Source organism: Sceloporus undulatus, chromosome 6, assembly GCF_019175285.1.
Source record: "Sceloporus undulatus isolate JIND9_A2432 ecotype Alabama chromosome 6, SceUnd_v1.1, whole genome shotgun sequence".
In the NCBI taxonomy this organism is placed as follows: Eukaryota; Metazoa; Chordata; class Lepidosauria; order Squamata; family Phrynosomatidae; genus Sceloporus; species Sceloporus undulatus.
The window spans coordinates 93,970,176-93,990,069 of NC_056527.1; the positions used below are offsets into that span (position 1 = coordinate 93,970,176).

The 19,894-nt window shown below is 40.2% G+C and overlaps 1 protein-coding gene across 1 annotated transcript in view; it reads right to left on the reverse strand.

Annotated features, from left to right (window-relative positions):
• Window positions 1–19,894, reverse strand: part of HOXB9 (homeobox B9) — a 48,335-nt gene that overhangs the window by 25,538 nt on the left and 2,903 nt on the right. The window lies entirely within an intron of this gene.

Genomic DNA, 19,894 nt, shown 5'->3' on the forward strand with positions numbered 1-19,894 from the left:
ACTTGCAACTGGTCAGTCCTGTTACTTCCAGATTTGTTGCCTTGATGTCCTCTGAACTATAAATTCAATCTCTCTCCAATGGCTTCCCCCAGGAGCCCTGAATGAAATAGGATTTGTACAGCACTTTGGAGTCTTTTTGTAAGCCCTGGATGTAATTAGAAGTCATAAGAATGGCCCACTCCGGTCAAAACACATACATACAGAAGAGGAGAGAAAGAGAGAATCAGGAGGGATCTATATCTATATCTTTATCTATACAAATGAAAGCAAAGAAGCAAAGGGACATAAACATCGAGGCGAATAAACTGGAGTAAATCAGGTAGTTTTATGTTCTTGTGCGTTAAAAACGAATTCCCAACAACGTGAAACTACCTAATCCACAGAACAGTTCTAGTTCATTTCTGCCTGTCAAAAAGGCTAACAGTGCCTCTTAAAAAAAGGGGCCAACAGTGGCCATTTTGTTGGGTCTCAAATGCGACATCTCCCCCCTCCCTTTTCCAAATTCCTCAATAGAAGACTGTTGCTAAGGGACAAGGCCCACAAAAGGACCTTTTTCCAAAGGCCAAATAAAAACAAAAACACAACACCCCACCATTTCCCGAACCCTCTATTCAAATTATCTCCTACCAGAGAGTCTAAAACAGAGCAGTCCTGCAGGACCTTACAAGGGGCAGGAGAAACGCACCAGGGGGGGACACTAAAAACGCCGTTGGCTTTGAAAAACTGCTGCTATTTTCAGATCCCAAAGTTAAATGTATACACGCACTAAATGTCTGTAAGGTATTTCTAATGCTGTACAGCATTTTGGAAGGGAAATGTTCTGTGAGTTCTGCAGTGTAAGAAACCAAAAATCATGGTTCATTTCCAGACAACATTTGCTAACTATGCAAATAGCCCAGGAACAGCCATGTATCATGCTGTAAAAAGAAAGTTTTTAGTAGTTGGGAAAGCACTTGTAAAAAGTATATGAAAATGAAATTAGCTAGGTTTAGTCATTGCCTGAAGAATTCAAACTGGGTGATGCTGAACAGACAATTTTTAATGGCCTTGGCCAGACAGATTTCTCTAACTTTAAATAAAGCTAAATGCAGGATACAGTTGTGTCCATTTAGGACACAACCTGTGTCCTGTACAAGCCCCACTGAAAACAAGGAGGCCTGTGTATAAGAATATGAACATTTAAGTCCTCACCTTGGGGCCTAAACATCCTAAACTAACCAGATCACGTCTGATAATGGAAGCTAAGCATGGTCAGCCTTGATTAGTATTTGGATGGGACTGGGAGACCACCAGTGAATACCAGGTGCTGTGGGCTACATATCAGAGGAAGGAACTGGTAAAATCACCTCTAACTATTCCTTGCCTAAGAAAAGGAGGTGCAACTCTACATACATATTTCTATTCAGAAGTAAAGTAGCACTAGGTCTCTTCTAAGTGTATGATTGCTATTTTCATTGGCCTTCTCCCCCTTCTTCTCAGAAATTTGAAACGTGGAACTGAGTGACATAGATTTTAAAATATTACTAGTATCTAACAATATATTAATTGGGAAAAATATAAAGGGCTGGATCCAGACATAGTCCTATTTATAATATACCCATCAAAATTAGTTACTCTTCAGTCACTGAATTTGGTGGTCCCTTCTACATGAAGTTGCATCTGGATCCAACCTATAGTGCTTTAATTGCAAAGTCTTTTTTAAAAACAACAACAACATTACTTCATCTATTTTATTCTATGGTTCTGTTTTTGAGTTGCCTTAGGTCCCTTTCTGAGATAAAGGTGGCATATAAATTAATTAAATAACTATGGTTAAAAATGGAAGCAAGGATAGTAGGTAGGTAGGTAGGTCAGTCTCCCTAGGAAAGCCACAGGATATATCCGCTTAGAGAATTTCACATACAGTACTCAGTTCATTACTCCATTTTCTTTGAAAGAGATCGATGGGAAAGAAATTAGCAGGTGCTTCTTCCTGGCACTCATTCCAAACCTGCTACAAAGCAATGCTGTTGTATTCATGAGACAAAATGTCATTTTTGACCTTTTGTCAAAAAAGTTGGCTTGTGGAGGGAGGAGGAGTGTGTTTACTCAGTGGTAAAGGAAAAACAATCTGCACTTGCTCAGATGCATTTTTATTTTTAACCCATTAACTCTTAAAGAACAGGAGAGACAAGCACACACAAGTCAAGGCAGAACCCAGACTTTCATAGTCTTGTTTAAATAAATACTCTGGGTCTTGTTCTCTCACTAAAGAATCTACCACCACCTCAAACATATGTGCAGGCCAACTTCTAAGGTGATAAGTACTCATATTTAGGTATCCCAAGGAAATAAATCCAGTTGGTAGTCCCAGCTAAAGCAGACCCATTGAATTAATGGCATAACAAAAGAGGCTAAATTAGCTAACAAATAAAGTTAGGCCCAGAAAATAAAGAGTATGCTGTTATTACACATTAATACTCTGCCTTGGGATTCTGTTATTTGTACAACTCTATTCCACCCCTCCCTCTGTGAGCCACCAAGATGCATTGGCATAAATGGCCTCCATCTCTTTCATGCAGTTGATGAAACTGGTTCTTGTCTACCTAAGGAAAACCAGGCAACAGTAACTAATGGTTAAAAGGTTAAGGTTTTCCCTTGACAAGATTTTCAAGTCATGTCTGATTGTATGGGGTGGTGCTCATCTTCCTTACTAAACTGAGGGAGCCCACATTGTTGATCCCATGGTCATGTGACCGGCAAATGCTGTTATCTTCCCACCAAAATGGTACCTATTTATCTTTTACATGCTTTCAAACTGCTAGGTTGGCAGAAGATGGGACTAGTGATGGGAGCTAGAGTCAGCATCTTAACTGCTGAACCACCACATCCCTTAAACAGTTAATAAGGGAGGGCATAATCCAATTAGATACTGTCTTGCACAGACTTCCCTGATTGTCCTTCAATTGCCCTTCAATGGTATTCTTAGCTCGCCTTCATGTCAGTTGTCTTTGAATTCCCAAATAATCTTGTTTCTTTCCAATCACAAGATACATAGGAATACTTCTGGAACATCTCCATCCTCTTCCACTCCATGTAAATCCTCTTCACGTACAATTTGGGCTGGAGCATTAGGGCAAGTGAGATACCACTGCCCCCATCCAAAGGCTCAGGTTCATTTCAACCAGTCTCCTTCTGCCTCACCCATTACTTACAACCAGTCCATGGAATGGCATTGGTTGTTAACTTCCATTCTAATTTCCTTTACAGAACATAAAGTAGGCAAGACCTTCCCTACCAAGACCCACAGCGATATAGACTCCACTTCCTCAACCCCACACATTTATAGGTACAGAAGCATTTTCATGAAACTGCAGCAGGCAGCAGCATGCTAGCTTATTGGTCTGCCATAAATGCACCTGTTGCCCCATTGAATCATAGGATCATAGAGTTGGAAGAGAACTCAAGAAATTCACAACCAAAACACCCCTGACAGATGGCCATCCAGCCTCTGTTTAAAAATTTCCAAAGAAGAAGCAGGAGACTCCACCACACTCTGAGGAGTGTGTTCCACTGTCAAACAGCTCTTACTGTCAGGAGGTTCCTCCTAATGTTGAGATGGAATCTCTTCTCCTGTAGTTTGTATCCACTGTTCTGGGTCCTATTCTCTGGAGCAGCAGAAAACAAGCTTGCTCCATCCTCAATATGACACCCCTTCAAATACTTAAACAGGGGTATCATAGCACATTTTAACTCCTGAGTTCCTGACTGATCCATTATTACTGATCCAAGAGTCCACTGACTGGATCTATCAGTTTTTCCTGGTCATCCATTGTTGCTATTCTCATTCCATTTTCTAGCATCAATGAGGGATGGCATAGAAAGACTGACAGTTCCAACTTATGCCATCTAATGGAAAAAGGGACCAATCAGAAACAAAGAAAAGCGGCAGAGTTCTCCACCCCAGGCCAAAGAACTAGTACAGTGGGCCCTCCACATTCATTGAGGCTAAGGGTGCAGAATCCCTGTGAAAGTGGGAAAGCTGCAAATAAAATAAAATACTAAAACATGTCTCTAAGAATCTCCTGGTCCTCCAGTGCAACTCTTTGGTCAACATCTGCCAGAAGGCGACCATAGAATTTTGCTGGAGGACCTACAGATGTCTTGAGAAGCATCTCTAGGTCCTCTAGTGTGACTTCTGCTGAATGTTGACTACAGAGTCATGGTGGAGGAATTAAAGATTCCCAGAGAGAACGTGGTAATCAAATCCATGAATAATCAAATCTGCAAATGTGGACGGCTGACTGTACATTGGTGTCTGGGGGGTGGGGGGCTGCTGGACTCCTCCATTTTCAATTTTGTGTTGTTTAGAGGAACAGCAATTTTGCACATGCTCAGAGGTTCAGCAAGCTGGTCATCATATTCTGTCCAGGAGTACTGAATTGGGACTCAGTGTGTAGTATTGGGTGTATGTTTTTGTATGTTTGGTCTTTCTTGGATCTTGAGAAGACTAGTGGAACAATTGACACAGTAATGAGGAGGCAACATGCTTTTTCAAGGGACTTTTGTGTTGTGTGGGTGAGGCTCAGTACTGGTGGAAAGCCTGAGAAAGATTTGGGAGAAAGAGGAAAGAGAATCCTGCCATGCATTGTGAGGTGGTAGTTTTATTTCAAAGTTCAGTAGCATAAGAAAACATAAATAATGACAACAGATAATTTACATAACTTTAAAATACATAACGAAGACACTGAGATAGTGCAAGATTTCTTCTACCCTGGCTCACTTATTAAACAAAATGGAGATTGCAGTCAAGACATCAGAAGACTAGGATGTGGAAGGGCAGCAGTGAAAGAACTAAATTAGTTCTTCAAGTGTAAAGACAGCATTGTCCATGGCTTTGTAATTCCAAGTTCCACATATGGTGGTGAAACCTGGACAGTGAATAAAGCTGATAAGAGGAAAATCAACTCATTTGAGAAGAACTGAGATTGATGGTGGAGGAGAGTTCTGTAGATACTGTGGACAGCCAAAAAGACAAATAAATGGGTCCTAGAGCAAATCAAGCCTGAACTCTCCCCAGAAGCTGAGAGGACTAAGCTGAGACTGTTTTACTTTGGACATGTCATGAGAAGACTTGACTCACTAGAGAAGACAACGATGATTGGCAAGGCAGAAGGCAGAAGGAAAAGAGGTAGACCACATTACAGGTGGATGGACTCATTTAAGGAAGCCACAGCGCTGAGTTTGCAAGACCTGAGTAGGACTGTTGATGACAGGGTGACTTGGAGGTCTCTTATTCTAGGGTTGCCATAAGTTGAAGTCAACTTTACAGCAATCAACAACACATATTTGCATAGACAGCCAGTATGATCTAGTGTAGGGGTTCCCAACCTGTGCTCCAAGGAGCCCTTGGGGCTCTGTATGCACTTCCCAGGTGCTCCACAGCCACTCCAGGAAAAGGAGAGAAATAAAAATCGAATGAAATGAAAGAATAAGAATACATTCTTATATATACTTCTAAACACCATTAACTTGTAAGGCCTCTTAGTGGCTCCGCCATAGAAATAAGGGCTCTTTGAGTAAAAAATGTTGGAAACTCCTGATCTAGTGGTCTGAGACCTGGAAGAGGACTCCAGGAGACAAGGGTTCGAATCCCTACTGGAAAGACCATGGAAAGATATTAGGTGATCTTGGGCAAGTCAAACTCTCTCAGAGGAAGCAATGGCAAACAAATCTTGTCAAGACAATCTGTGAAATGGTGACCCTTGGAAATGAATGGGCACAACAAATATTTGCCAGAGTAGGCAGCAGTGCTTTTAGCCTTCTGCTGCTCTGTGTGTATTTTAAACTAGGGAGGGAGAAGGAGACTTGAAAGCAAGAGCAGGTGTGAGTAGTGGTTTAATTTGCTTTCTGTTTCTATTGAGAACCCTTGCTTTTATTGAGGCTTATACAATATGTTGCTACCTCTTTAATTAAGAGAAGGTGAATAGAACTCTGGAAAAGGCAGATTCTCAGGAGAGCTATGTTTAGCTTTGTAGTAACTATGATACCTCTATTATGCCTCTGCCAAGGTTTAGCAGTAGTTTTGGTGCAATAAAGTTGCATTTACTTGAAACTTCTTGGGGTGATGGGGAACAGGCAGTACTATGTAGTGATTTAATTCTGAGTAAATTTGTACAGGTGCTGCATTCAATTTTTATTTTTATTAGAAAACAATACCCTCAAGAGAAATGTTTCAACTATCTGCCCCTCTCCTGACCATTATGACATATTTCAGTACTGTACTACATTTACTTGAGCAGATAGATTATGTCTAAAACGAAGTTGTGTTAAAAACATGGCTTGAACTATGAATCTAAACAATGACCAAAGAAATGGGAGTTATTGATTTGAATCCTATTGTTGATCTCTATTAGAGTCAATCAATTGAATAAACTGTTCAATAGTGAGTAAACACTTATCCAAGTTCTATTGATTAAATGATTCTGTTCTAATTGGGGTTACCAATCAGATTCAGGATAGTGTTGTTGTTCTTTTTAAATTAGAGTGAGAAAATATGCTAAGCTGACTTAATTGAACTAATTTTATACTGGCTCTTTTCAAGCTACATTTTCAACTCTTTCCTTGGTCTGCTCGACATACTTTTAAATAGAGCCTACATGTTTCCCCAAGTATACTAATACACTAATACATGGAGAAAGAACAAGATACTTCTAGAGACGTCTTACATTTCTTTTTGCTCAGTGCTAAAAGTGAGGCATGAAAGAAAAAAATATTAAAACTATACCTACTAAATCCCCACAAAAAGACAGTTTTGCTTCTTCACCATACATTGCTGACTGGCAGAATTTATTCTTTATAAGGATGGTCCAATGGAAATTAAGAAATATTCATGTGTGTGTGTGTGTGTGTGCAGGCGCATGCACACATGTGTATGCCTTAAAGTCACCTGTTGACTTATGGCAACCCCATGAATTTCATAGGGTTTTTCCCTTCCTCTGAAATGTATCCTAAAGCACCTGGTATTCACTAGTGGTCTTCCATCCAAGTACTAACCAGGGCTGATCCTGCTTAGCTTTCAAGATCAGACACAATCTGGTGTCTTGAGGGTATTTAGGCCTTTAGCATGTTTAATTTCTAGGAAAAGAGATGTTTATGTTTCAAGGCAAAATAAAGGCGTGGGAAGAAGCAGCAAATTAGATCAACTTTCCCTCTGATGTTCTCTTGGCTCTGCTCCATCAGACCTAGGGAACAAGTACTACATTGTTCAGGTCCTTTTCCATTCAGACATCAAGAGTCCTGTGAAATTTAAAAAACGCCTTCATGAGTTTTTGACATGTAGAAAAAGATAGCAGTGTTGGTCCATGAGGAAATACCATGACTCCAAAATCTGTAGTTGGTCAATACTTTTTAAAAGATCATTTAAAATGCTGTAAAAATGTGCAGGCCTTTGAGTTCTCCTGCACACTTCATCAGTCTAGTTAGTACAGCAGGTAGGAGGTGGGACAAGAAGCAGGAAAGTACTGATACTTGTGGTGTGCTTACTTGAACACCAGTCAATCAGAGTCTTCAATCTCTATCTTCAGACTGTGTTTCACTGTAGACCTCATAGCCAAAATGCTGGACTCCTCTGCTTCTTCAGCCACTACATTCAGTATTTTGTATTACCTAGCCAGATGTAGAGTTCTGGATAAATAAAAAATGTTCACACTTTTGTGGCATGTTAATTGCTCCTTGTAAAGCTGTTGTCTGACTGTGTTTTCCTCACACTCATCTGATAGGTGATCTAGCCCCTTCCCTTGATGACTACAGCTTCCAGAATTTCTACCATTGGTTGTGCTGTCTGAAGCTTGTGGGAGTTATAGTCCAAACCATCTGGAAGACAGCGGGTGGGTGGCCCACCCTTTATTCAGTTACTGTTTTTGAGACAGAAGTCATACTTAAAAGAGATGTACTTTAGATCCAACCTGCTGATATAATTTAATCTACTGTTTATTTTCTGGTGCCAGATTTCAACGTACCGCTGGAAGAATGGCAGCTAGGAACATATTTATGGTCATAAAACAGGGATGGACAACTGTGTGACTTTCTAAATGCTCTGCAGCTTTCATGATCTGTCACTGTTGGGTGTGCTATCTAGTACAACAGCCTCTGGAGAGCCACAGTTACCTGTCACAAATAAACTCTTTCTATTTTTTTGCCACGCATTTCACATTAGGAAGTAGCTGTAAGTAGTAGAACCAAAGACTTGTCCACCTTTATGTTTTCTGAGTCACCATAAATCAAAAGCCATGCATTGAAATTTCTTTCTCCCTCCAGCTCTCTTCTCAAATACAGGTGAAATCATCTTTCATTTTCATCAGTGAGTTGTGCATACTTCTCCATGCACCTGAGAACTGGATGATGATCCAGTTTCTTTCACATTTATTTTAATGGCATTTTTAACAATAAGGCAGGATAGAAATCCTCTTACACCTATTATTTTATTTGGCTAGCAATTGTGAGTTAGAGTTAGATTTACTGGCAATAGACCCTAAATTGAGATAAACCTATATCTTATTCAATTTTAAAGGGTCTACTCCAAGTTTAACTAAATCTTGATAGAAACTGGTATTTATATATAGGTTTCTGGCTGGCTAGCAAAGAGAAAATGCTAAAGTATAGTGTTAACAATACTATAAAAGAATACTATTACAAGAGAAGTAATAGTGCCACTCTATTCTGCTTTGGCCAGGCCTCACCTGGAATACTGTGTCCAGTTCTGGGCATCACATTTCAAAAAGGATGTTGAGAAACTGGAGCGTGTCCAAAGGAGGGGCACCAAAATGGTGAAGGGTTTGGAAACCATGCCTTGTAAGGAGAGACTTAGGGAGCTGGATGTGTTTAGCCTGGAGAAGAGAAGGTTAAGAAGTGATATGATAGCCCTGTATAAGTATTTGAAAGGATGTCATATTGAAGATTGAGCAAGCCTATTTTCTGCTGTTCCAGAGAATAGGACCTGGAACAATGGATCGAAACTACAGGAAAAGAGATTCCAGCTCAACATTAGGAAGAACCTCCTGACAGTAAGGGCTGTTGGACAGTAGAACACACTCCCTCAGAGTGTAGTGGAGTTTCCTTCTTTGGGAGTCTTTAAACAGAGGCTGGATGGCCATCTGTCAAAGATGCTTTGATTGTGAGTTCCTGCATGGCAGGAGGAGGTTGGACTGGATGGCCCTTGTAGTCTCTTCCAACTCTATGATTCTATAAAACAACAGCGCTTCATAAATAAAGGTTAATAATAATAACAACAACAACAACAACAACAAAATATTTCCCATAGAGAGAGGCATAAAACCCAGTTCACTAACTGAAAGTATACAATATGTAAGTGGTAAGATATTTTAAAATCCATGTTTTAAACTCACAGATTTTTAAAGGCTGGAAAAATGAAAAAGGTCTTAATCTGATGCAAACAAGACCACAAAAAGGTGCCAGGTGGGTCTCTCAAGATACAGTCAAGAACATTACCTCACTAGTAACTTGCTGCTTAATAACATGCTAAACTGTTCAGCTGAACGGGACCTATTTTCCCAATGCAAGTGTAGCACAGAGTTGCAGAGTCTCAAGCCCTGGGGTCAAATATGGTGTCACCCAGGTCCCAATTCTGACCTCTGAGGCTCCCCAAATGATAATTTCCACCACCCCCATTTAGTGGTAAGTCATTGTTTTCTGTTTTTCCCCATTCTAAAAGGTAGAAATGCCTCTGCTAAAGTTTACTTAATGGTAGTAAAAGATTTATACCTTTGCTTCTGCCCACCATTGGATTAACTTTGTGATCACTGAATTAAAATTATGAATCTGCTTTTCCCTCGCAGTCTTTCCTCCTTTTCAGTTTCAAAGATAATACTGGAGCAGGTTTGAACAAAGTAAAGCGCTATATTGCTGCAAAATATGTTGAAGATGCTCAAATTGCTTTTTAACATTCACAGAGAATGAACATACCTCAGAAAAAAGAGCTTTGTGTAATACCCAGTCTTGCAAATTGATCAAGACTATCAACAGTTGGCTCAATAACATTACAAGCTAATCAGATTTTTGTGTTAAAGGTTCTGTCTTGAATTGTGTGCAATCTATTTATTGTTGCAACAAATTGTGTCTCATGAATCATGCAGTGCAGCAATCTACCCACCTCTGCCCTGAAATAGTCCACAGCTGTAACGTGTATCTCACTTTAAAATATTCCTTCACTAGATGCCAGGCAGATCCCTGGAGCCAAAATAGTAAACAAAGGAAATGATGCAGTTCCCTCTATGAAGAATTTAAAGTCAGTCCTCCATTACATTACAAGTTGAAAGTTTAAGATAAACATCACACTGGGGTGGGGTGAGGGCTGGGGGGAGATACAGAAAATGTATTAAACTTAAGGCCTGGGAAATATAACACTTGTAAAATAATGGGCCTTTGTTGTCTGAACTAGTGCTAAAAGCCCAGTGCTAAATTCTGGAAGCCATTCCAGCTGACCTTACTATATATCTTATAGTAAGAATGTTTTACCTAGTGAAGGAATAAAAAGAAATATTGTATTAAGAATAAATAGTGAGCCAGTGGAGCAAAGGCAACCTGATTGTGAAGTGGGCCAAAGATCCTGCCTATTAGAAGGTATGCAGGTAATGGGCCTGTATGCAATTTAGGAGCAGAAAATATCAAACAAAAATGAGGTTTTCCGGATCCTGAACCCAATATCAATTCAATGCTTCCCTGCTAACAATTACATAATTGTGAAATACACACTTAGCTCTGTCTGGATGTTATTAAATATAGCTTGAAGTCTGCAAGCCTACATCCATGTTTCTGGCAGTTGTGGCAGCTCCTGCTGCTAGTACAAATCCCATATAGTCAAGGGGCTGCAAGGGCCATCAAATACAACCCCCTGCCATACAGGAATACACATTTACAGCACTCCTGAAGGATGACCATCCGACTTTTCAAAGATGAAGAGTTCATCATCCTCTAAGGTAGTATGGGACAGCTCTTGCAGTAGATAAGTTCCTAATGTTTAGGTGGAATCTCTTTTCTTGTAATTTGAATCCATGGTTTGAGTTCTCATCTCTAGAGCAGCAGAAAACAAGCTTGCTTTGTCTTCTATGTGCTGTCCCTTTAAATAGTTAAAGATGGCCACCATGTCACCTCTCTGTCTTCTCTTCTCCATGCTAAAAATACCCAGCTCACTAAGTCATACATTGTAAGTCTTTGTTTCCAGATCATCTTGGCTGCCCTTCTCTAGACATGTTGATATCTATCTTGAACTATGGTGTCCAAAAGTGAACACAGTATTCTAGGTGAAGTTTGACCAAAGCAGCAGTGCTACTGCTTCCCTTGATTTGGGCACTACTTTTGATGCAGAATTGCATTGGCTTCTTTAACCACTGCATCACACTCTTGACTTATATTTAGCTTGTAGAGCCCAGACCCTTTTCACACGTACTGCTTTCAAGCCATGTGTCATCCAGTCTGTGTTGGACATTTAATTTTTCCTACCTAGATGTATTACCTTGCATTTATTCCTGTTGAAATTAATTTTGTTAGCTGTTCAGTCTTTCAAGGTCATTTTGAATTCTGACCTTGTCATCTGGGGTTATTCACTATCATCTCTACCCATCCTATTTTGATGTCATCAGACAGGCATTCTCAATTGTCTTTATATACTTATTCTTGGGAATGTCGAGTATGCTTTGATTGAGAGTTCCTGCATGGCAGGGGGTTGGACTGGATGGCCCTTGTGGTCTCTTCCAACTCTGTGATTCTGTGTGTTGTAATTCAAGTAGGAGGCCATATGTTCTGCAAACATAAAGTCCCATTTTCAGTTTGCAGCATCTCCAAGTAGAACTGGGAAGGTTCTCTGCTCAAAACCTCAGACAGCCACTGCCAGAGGTGTGAATGATAAAGACTTTCAGATGTTGTTGGACTACAACAATCTATATCTTTCATTGTTGGCTATGTAGAAATTGTAGTCCAAAGATGTCTGCATGGTTCCCACACCTGCATTGTAGATAGTACTGAGCCAGATTTTGATTTTTGTTTTTACTTATTGGATATATTATTTATTTATTTATTTATTTATTTCCCATCTTTCCTTAAATTGACTCTAGGTATGGAGATGGCTTTCCTTCTCCCTAACTCATTCTCACAACAACCCCAAGAGGTAGGACAAGGTGAGAATTAGTAACTGACAAAATGAGTTTCATGAATATACTGAAATCTATATCTCCTAAGTTCAGTTGAGCACTTATCACTACACCACTTGGTCAAAGATGTGACTCAACACAGGACAGCCCCTCCATTAGCTACATGTATGTGTGCATCTCCCATTCTGAAAGTCTTTCTTAAACAACATCACACTTTTGAAGTCTCTTTCAAATCCCATCCTTATGCCTAGTTTTATCCCCACCCTTTTAAGAGCTTTGCCTATATTGGCCATATTTGAATTGAGCCAAGTGTAGAAATCAGGAAAGTGTAGAAGTCTCAACTGTGTTTTGGGAAGTTTTACTTTGGGTATTAAGTGCTATTAAGAGACAACACGTTTCTGTGGTATGAGGGATGACCTGCACTTAGAAATCTACATCAGTATTATTAATTGTTATGTATCTGAGATTCTGAAATTGAGGATTATAGAAATGACAAGTAATCTAGCCACCTGAAAGTCCACACACAACCAAGTAACAGCAGTGATGTTCAATTACATTGGAGATATTGGGTTGGGTATATACTCATCCTGCCTAAATACCTTAAAGGCACCAGATCCTGTCTGGTCATGGAAACTAAGCAAGGTCAGCTCTTATTAGTACTTGGATGGGAGACCAACAGTGAATCTTTGCTTGTTGATTATGGTGTGACACCATGTGTTTAATATGGTTTCCTTAGTCAAGGAATACTCAAAGGTTGCTTTGCTTTCTTTGCTCTGAAATATAGCCTGCAGCACCTGGTATTCATTGGCAGTCTCCTGTCCAAGTATTAACCAGGGCTGAGCCTGCTTAGCTGCGATGAGCAAATGATCTGATGTCTTTAAGGTATTTAGGTAAGTAGCAGCTATGACATTTCTGTAAGGAATTAGTGTGCCCAGTAACTACCAGTAGTAAAATTGTTTCATTTCCACTAAATAACAACACAGCAACAGGAGTGGCATCAGTGCAACCAACCATTTTTCTTTGAGAGCACCATCTCAGAAGAAGATTTTAGGGCAGTTATTTCCTCAAGTTATGGAGAAAAGGAAGACGAAGAAGATGGTGGTGGTGACTATTTTCCACCTGTATTTATAATTTCCTCCAGATTTTGCAATTTACAGAAGAGTATTTAAAATTCTCAACCAGAGCTCCATGAAACTACAAACCCCAGGATTCCTTGCCATGGCACTTAAAGTCAAATCTTGGTGCTATAATTGAATGGGACCCTGACATACATCCCTACCAAAATACAAGAATCTCCATGGATCATGGTCCCACAACACACAGGCAATTTAATATATTATCCTTAAGACACAAGAAATGTTGGCCCAGATTTCCGCATATTTTATCCAGGAATGAGTAATGTTATACTATAACCTAAAATGGAAAAACACACACAGTCAGATCTTTTTGCAAGTCTTGTTCTGATGCATGCATAGATAGATGGGCAACCCATCCACAGACTTCCTTTTAATAGGATTAAAGCTGCTGTTTTTAAGCTGGGTACTTCATATCAGGAAAAATAATTACTGAGGTTATTCTGGTAGGCTGTGCTTTAAGACTTCTCTTCCTCTGCCTCTCCTTGGGGGGTTGAGCAAAGTGGTGCAAATAGGTAGTACTTATGGTTTTAAAAAGTAAAATAAAATGATTGTATGAGTTCCGTTTGGCAAAAGATGTCAGCGGGGCAATTACAGGAGAGTTAGTGCTTTAAAAATATATCTCCAGCCCTCTGTAGGACGTTAAAACACACACACAAAACACACACACACTTGGTGGGAGTATTGTTTAACCTCTCCCATTAGAAGGAAATAAAGCATATATTTCGGAGGGAGGAGGAGATTAAAATCCTAGCACCCCTGGCAACTAGGTTCATAAAAGTGAAGGACTGCTTCCTTCCCATTACTGTATAGCACCACCCTCAGCTCATTTTCTTCTCCGATTGAGATATTTTAGGCCTGGAAACTGGAACCAGTTAACAAACACAGGCAAGTCTCTGAGAAGCCAATGGGTTTATAATGGCTGTCTCCTTGTCATTAGATGTCATATTGAGGTCCATGTCGCCATGATCATTGAGATCATTCATTCTGAAGGCTGACCTCTTGCCCCCTTCTTTGGCCAATTGTTGGTCCAGTAGTTGTTAACAAAAACCAAAGTCCTAGTTAAGACTTGAGATGACCTCTAGGCGGCGCTGTCTGGTCAAACACATATATATATGTATTTTTAAATGATTTCTTTTTAAATCACTTAGTGTTTTGCTCTCTCCCTTCCTTCTAGTCAAGTTTCCTGACTGAAACCGAGGTTGACATTGCTAACTGTCTACTCAGAAGCAAGCTTCTTCGTTGCGGTTCAAAAAAGAGGGACTTATGCCCAGACAAATAAATGCTAGGAAAGAGCAGCATGCCTGCGAGTAAAAAACCCATTAAGCTCGAAAAAGGATTTATTCCCAAATCAATGTGCAGATTAGAAGATGGCAGCCTTAACAACGGAAGCTTGTATTTCCTCAGAAATTGGCCCCATTAAACTCAATAGCATATACTGTATTCTCCAATAAAGGCGTACACAAGATTGGCAAGCAAAAGTAAAGTTAATAGAATGGCAAAATGGGAGAGGAGATTTTTTCCCCCTCTATGGATTATTTTTAAATTGACAGTAAAACACAGATCGTATAGTTGATCTGAAAAAAGCAAAGAAACTTCACTTAAAACAAGGGAGAACCTGAACAGATAGAAATGTAGTTTATGCAGCGGGTGTATAGCTGAGTTTCCCACTGATTGATTAAAATCGGGGGTTTAGCCTTTTATTTCTCCATTCAATGCTTCCACTTTTTTTCTTTCTCTCTGGTTCTTTGAAGGAGGAAAAATAATGAGGTGTATTTAATGTACAAAAATTACCGTTAATAGCACCCGACTTTGTGTGGTAGAACAATATAATTCAAGTTTTAATATGAAAGAAGAAGAGAGAGCTTGGATGAGGAGAGTTTACTGAGGATCAACATGGGTGCATATATTTTCCTTTCATTTATTTATAGATATGAACTTCAAGAACTCTTTCTGGGCACCAATAAGACACCGTTAAGTCTTTCGGTTCGCTAAGATTTCAGAACAAAGGATATAGGAATACTGGAAGAATATAAAGCCTCTTTGAGTTCGCTGGAAATGAGTCCCCGGCAAATATTGTCGGTAGGTCGTTTTGTTATATTTTTTTGCACACATTTTATCGTTATTTTATCATTATTACTTTCCCGTTTTCCAGCAACGACATGCTCAAAACTACTGAAATGCACAGTTGCTGGAAGTAAATCCCTTCCTACCGACAGAGTCTTACTTCTGAGAAAAGGGGCACAAGACTAAGCTGTATGGCTGCAATTTTATACACTTTTAAACAAACGAGTAAACCTAAAGGATTATTTTCGAGTCTACAGGTACAGAATATTGCTGTAATAGGTAGACCCCATCCGCAGCATACATTACTTGAAAAGAAGTATATCCACCGAAATCTTTTCGAATTAAATGTGCTTAGATTAAAGTCGGAGCCATCGGGTTTCAAAAAAGGAAAGGGGCAAGAGAGGAAGAGAGGTCCTGCGACCTAGCATTAGAGTTACTTGGATCCAAAACACAATGCAGAAATAATCCAGTTTGAGACCGCTTTAACTGCCCTGGCTCAATGCTAGGGAATCCTGGGAACTATAGTTTTGTTGTGAGACATTTAGCCTTCTCAGAAAGAGCTCTGGCGCCACAATAAACCACAATCTTCAGGATTCCCTAGCACTGAGCCAGGGCAGTTAAAGCGGTCTCAAACTGGATTATTTCTGCAGTGTGTTCTGGACCCTGGAAAGATGTGACCTAGGCAGAGAAACAATGGCTATTATCTATGACTGTATCACTACTTTTGATTGAGGTTTCCTGCATGGCAGGGATTGGACTGGATGGCGCTTGCGGTTTCTTCCAACTCTATGATTCTATGATTCTGCTGTTACCGATTCTGCATCCTCTTTGAGGCTCCAGCCAAACTTGCATTTTTTGAAATCTCCTTAATTTCAAAGGAAAAGGTTTAACCAGTGAGGGCATCTTCCTTCCAAACCTACCATTGTTAAACCTACTTAGGTTTGGTTAATTGTGCACTAAATGTACAGTTGTCTGGGCGGTTCCCTCTATGTGTAAATCCAACTGAACTCAGTCAAGCTTGTTGTCGGGTGCCTTCAAGTCGTTTTCGACTTACGGAGACCCTCAGACGAAACTATTGGGGGAGGGTCCAGATGGTGCTTGCCATTGCCATCCTCTGAGGGTGAGAGAGTGTGACTTGCCAAGGGTCACCCAGTGGGTTTCCATGGTGGAGCGGGGATTCGAACCCAGGTCTCCGCAGTCATAGTAAAAGCACTACATCACGCTGGGTCTCAGTGATGCTTACTCTTAGTAAATATACTGTTTAACAGAACAACTACAGTGGCCCATTGTCCTTCTAATGGCGGATCAAAGCAGAGTTTAGCAAAGTTAGTTTTTTGATCACAGTTCTGACAATACTTAGCCAGTATGTCTGTTACAGTTACTGGGGAAGTCTGGGAGTTAGAGTTTAAAGTTTTAATTTTCCCTCTTCTGGTCAGCAAAGGTGCATCTACGCTGTAAAAACAATGTGGCATTACACCACCCTAAGTACTTTATCTCCATCCTCTGCCATCCTGGTATTTGTAATTTTACAAAGTATCCAACCTTCTCCACCATTTTGTGGCGGCTCACAAAACTACAAATCCCAGGATTCTGTAGGCAGTTAAAGTGGAGCAAAGCTGCATTATTTCTACAGTGTAGATTCCCCAGGAAGAGTCACTTGCTGGATCTTATCTTGATCTTGACCATAACAGGATCGCGAGTGAATAAAAACAAATTTTAACTTTAGTTAAATTTTGTTTTTAAATGTTAAAATGAATATATATATATATATATATATATATATACATATACACACACACACACACACACACACAGATGAAAGGATGGTTTTACAAATGCATATCTGCTTAAAGATTGATCCCAGATCGGAAAAGATTGAAGACTAATCAAAGTGTCACCTCTATTCCATCTGCAATGATTTAAAAAGAAAACACTACAACGAGGAGTTTGGAGAGAAACTACATGTTCATATGCAAAAGTTGAATGCTGTTACTCCTTTGTACCCATATGATTCATTTTAGAAGATAAACTAAGGTCCAAAATACACTGCAGAAATAACCCAGTTTGAGACCGCTTTAACTTCCCTGGCTCAATGCTAGGGAGTTTGGGGAACTGTAGCTTTTTGTGAGACGTTTAGCCTTCTCTGTCAGAGAGCTCTGGGGCCACAATGAACTTCCCAGAATTCCCTAGCACTGAGCCAGGGCAGTTAAAGCGATCTCAAACTGGATTATTTCTGCTGTGTGTTTTGGAGCTAAGTCCCAATCTCTTGTTCAGTGTGGGCACTTTAATATGTGTGTATATATATATATATAGGCGGAAAAGCTTTATGGGTCTATTAAAAACAAACATTTCGGCCAACGCTTGTCAAGGTTTCCCCAAAGGCCTACAGTTTAGAGGCGCTTGTCCTCCATCCAAAGTTCATGGCAGTTATTTTCTTTCTCCGATCTTTTAAAAAAGCGACCCTGTTAAATTGTTTTCCGCATATGCTATCCTGATCCGAGCAATTAAGCCTTTCTTTAATTAGCAGAAGCGGGGCTGTTTGTTGGTTTGTTTGTTTGTTTCCCCAGAAAATGGTTAAGGGCAAAACCTTATCTTTAAAAAAAAAAAGAAACGCAATTTAACAGCAGGTAGAAAATAAGCTTGATCGCTTTTTCCTCCCATCCGCCATAAATTGCCAAAATGTTTTTTCCCAGACACTCTGCGGACGAAGCCAATGAGCAAACCCATCTGTACCAGCGCGTTTTAAACTTTCCCTAAATTAGATGTTGCTGTTGTTGTGGTGGTGGTGGTTGCCGTTGTTGTTTTTAAGGCTGGCAGAGTCGCATATAGCTGGAAGGAGCCATAACGGGAGAACTTATTTTCCAGTCTGTTTGGGCCGCAAGAGGACTCGTTTTCTGCAGGGCTTGTTCTTTGGGCAACCGACCAGAACCTCGCTGCCTGCTTCCAAGGTTGTTATTACAGGTTTGTTAATGTGTGGAGTAATGCCGGTGAGTAAAAGGAAATAATAATAAAACTCTGGAGTGGAGGAGACCAAAAACATGCCCACAAGGAAGAGCCCTTTAACGGCCAGGTTTACCTCCTTCACCTTGGAAAGGTTGACTACACACCATGATTGCTTACGGAGCTGACCCCAAACCTGAATTAGGTAAAGGGTAATGAATAACCAACTTGACTAACTTGTCCTTTGGTCTCTTGGGGGAGTCAAGATCAAAGATCTGAAAGCCCTTGAAGAGAGCCTCCAACTTTTCCCAATGCTGTTGGGGGCATTTTGTAAAGCTTGATTTCAACCAAGGGTCAAGATTCCTGACCCTCGTTAAAAACAAAAAACAAAACAAAAACAAGCCCCCTTTCCCCCATTCTTTACAATTTGGAGCACCATCCGACAAAAGATAAGCATTAAAAAACACAACCTTTTGTGTTCAAGAACAGGGACGAGTAGACCCTGGCAGAAGTAGGGGGCTAACCAAAGTGAACTCTTGATAAAGGGAAACGTTAGTTAGACATGAAAGCAACCCCTAGGGATATCTTATCTTCTAACCTACTTCCTTTCCTCTGGTGTCAAGAAGCTGAAGCTCGGAAGAGAGTGGATCAGGCGCCTAGAGGTCTCAACATGTCCATAGAGATCCCACCGAGTTCAACGGTAGGGACTTCCAACAAGTTCAAGAATGTAGTCCTGATTGAGAAGGACATGCAAGGCTCTTCTCTTGTGCAGCAACGTTTGGCTTCAATAGGACTAAAGCAGGAGACCCTTGCAAGTTAGGCTAGATACAACCGCTAGTTTGAACTAGAGAAGACTTGTGGAATCCCTGGAATTTGCACAAGAATTGCCTTCATGTTGGAGGATGTTGGAAGTTAATAATCGACTGAAGGAACAGAAGTAGGTTAGAAGACAAGCCATCCCTAGGGTTTGTTCTCTAACCTACTTACGATCCATTCCCCTTTATCTGGAGTCAACATTTGGTTAGCCACCTTCTACTTACAACTAGCTATTTACTATTAATGGCAGTAAACACAGAGGCCATTTTACACCTTCACTAACATGTTTCCCTTCTCAGTCCCTTTCTCCAGATGTGGCTTCATATTACATCAGTGTAATGCACAACCCTAAACTCCCTTTGACTCCAGGGGGGAAATCCTTAAACCTTGTTGGAGAAAAAAGTAACACCTTGACAAGGCAATCCTACTCTTCTCTATTCAGAAGTTGCACCAGGTTCCATGAGCCTGACTTTCTGTAGACAGATTGCGGCCAGAAGGAGAACTTGGTGGGATTGTGTCCAAAGCCTTACTGTCAAATGCCAGACAGCCCGACCTAAACATAAAACATAAATATACACTTTGTAGGGCTCCTATGCTAGGTAGCGTTTAGTGAGTGGCCAGAAGAAGGATAGAACAGAAAATAAAGAAGATTAAATGAATGGGAAATAAATTAAACGGATAGAAAATAAATGCGGGAAGTAAGTTAAATGCATCAGCCTTTATGTTGTCTGTACTGATATTATCTGGGTACTATTAGTGAGCTAGGCCTGTTTGTCGCTATTGTTTTGTGTA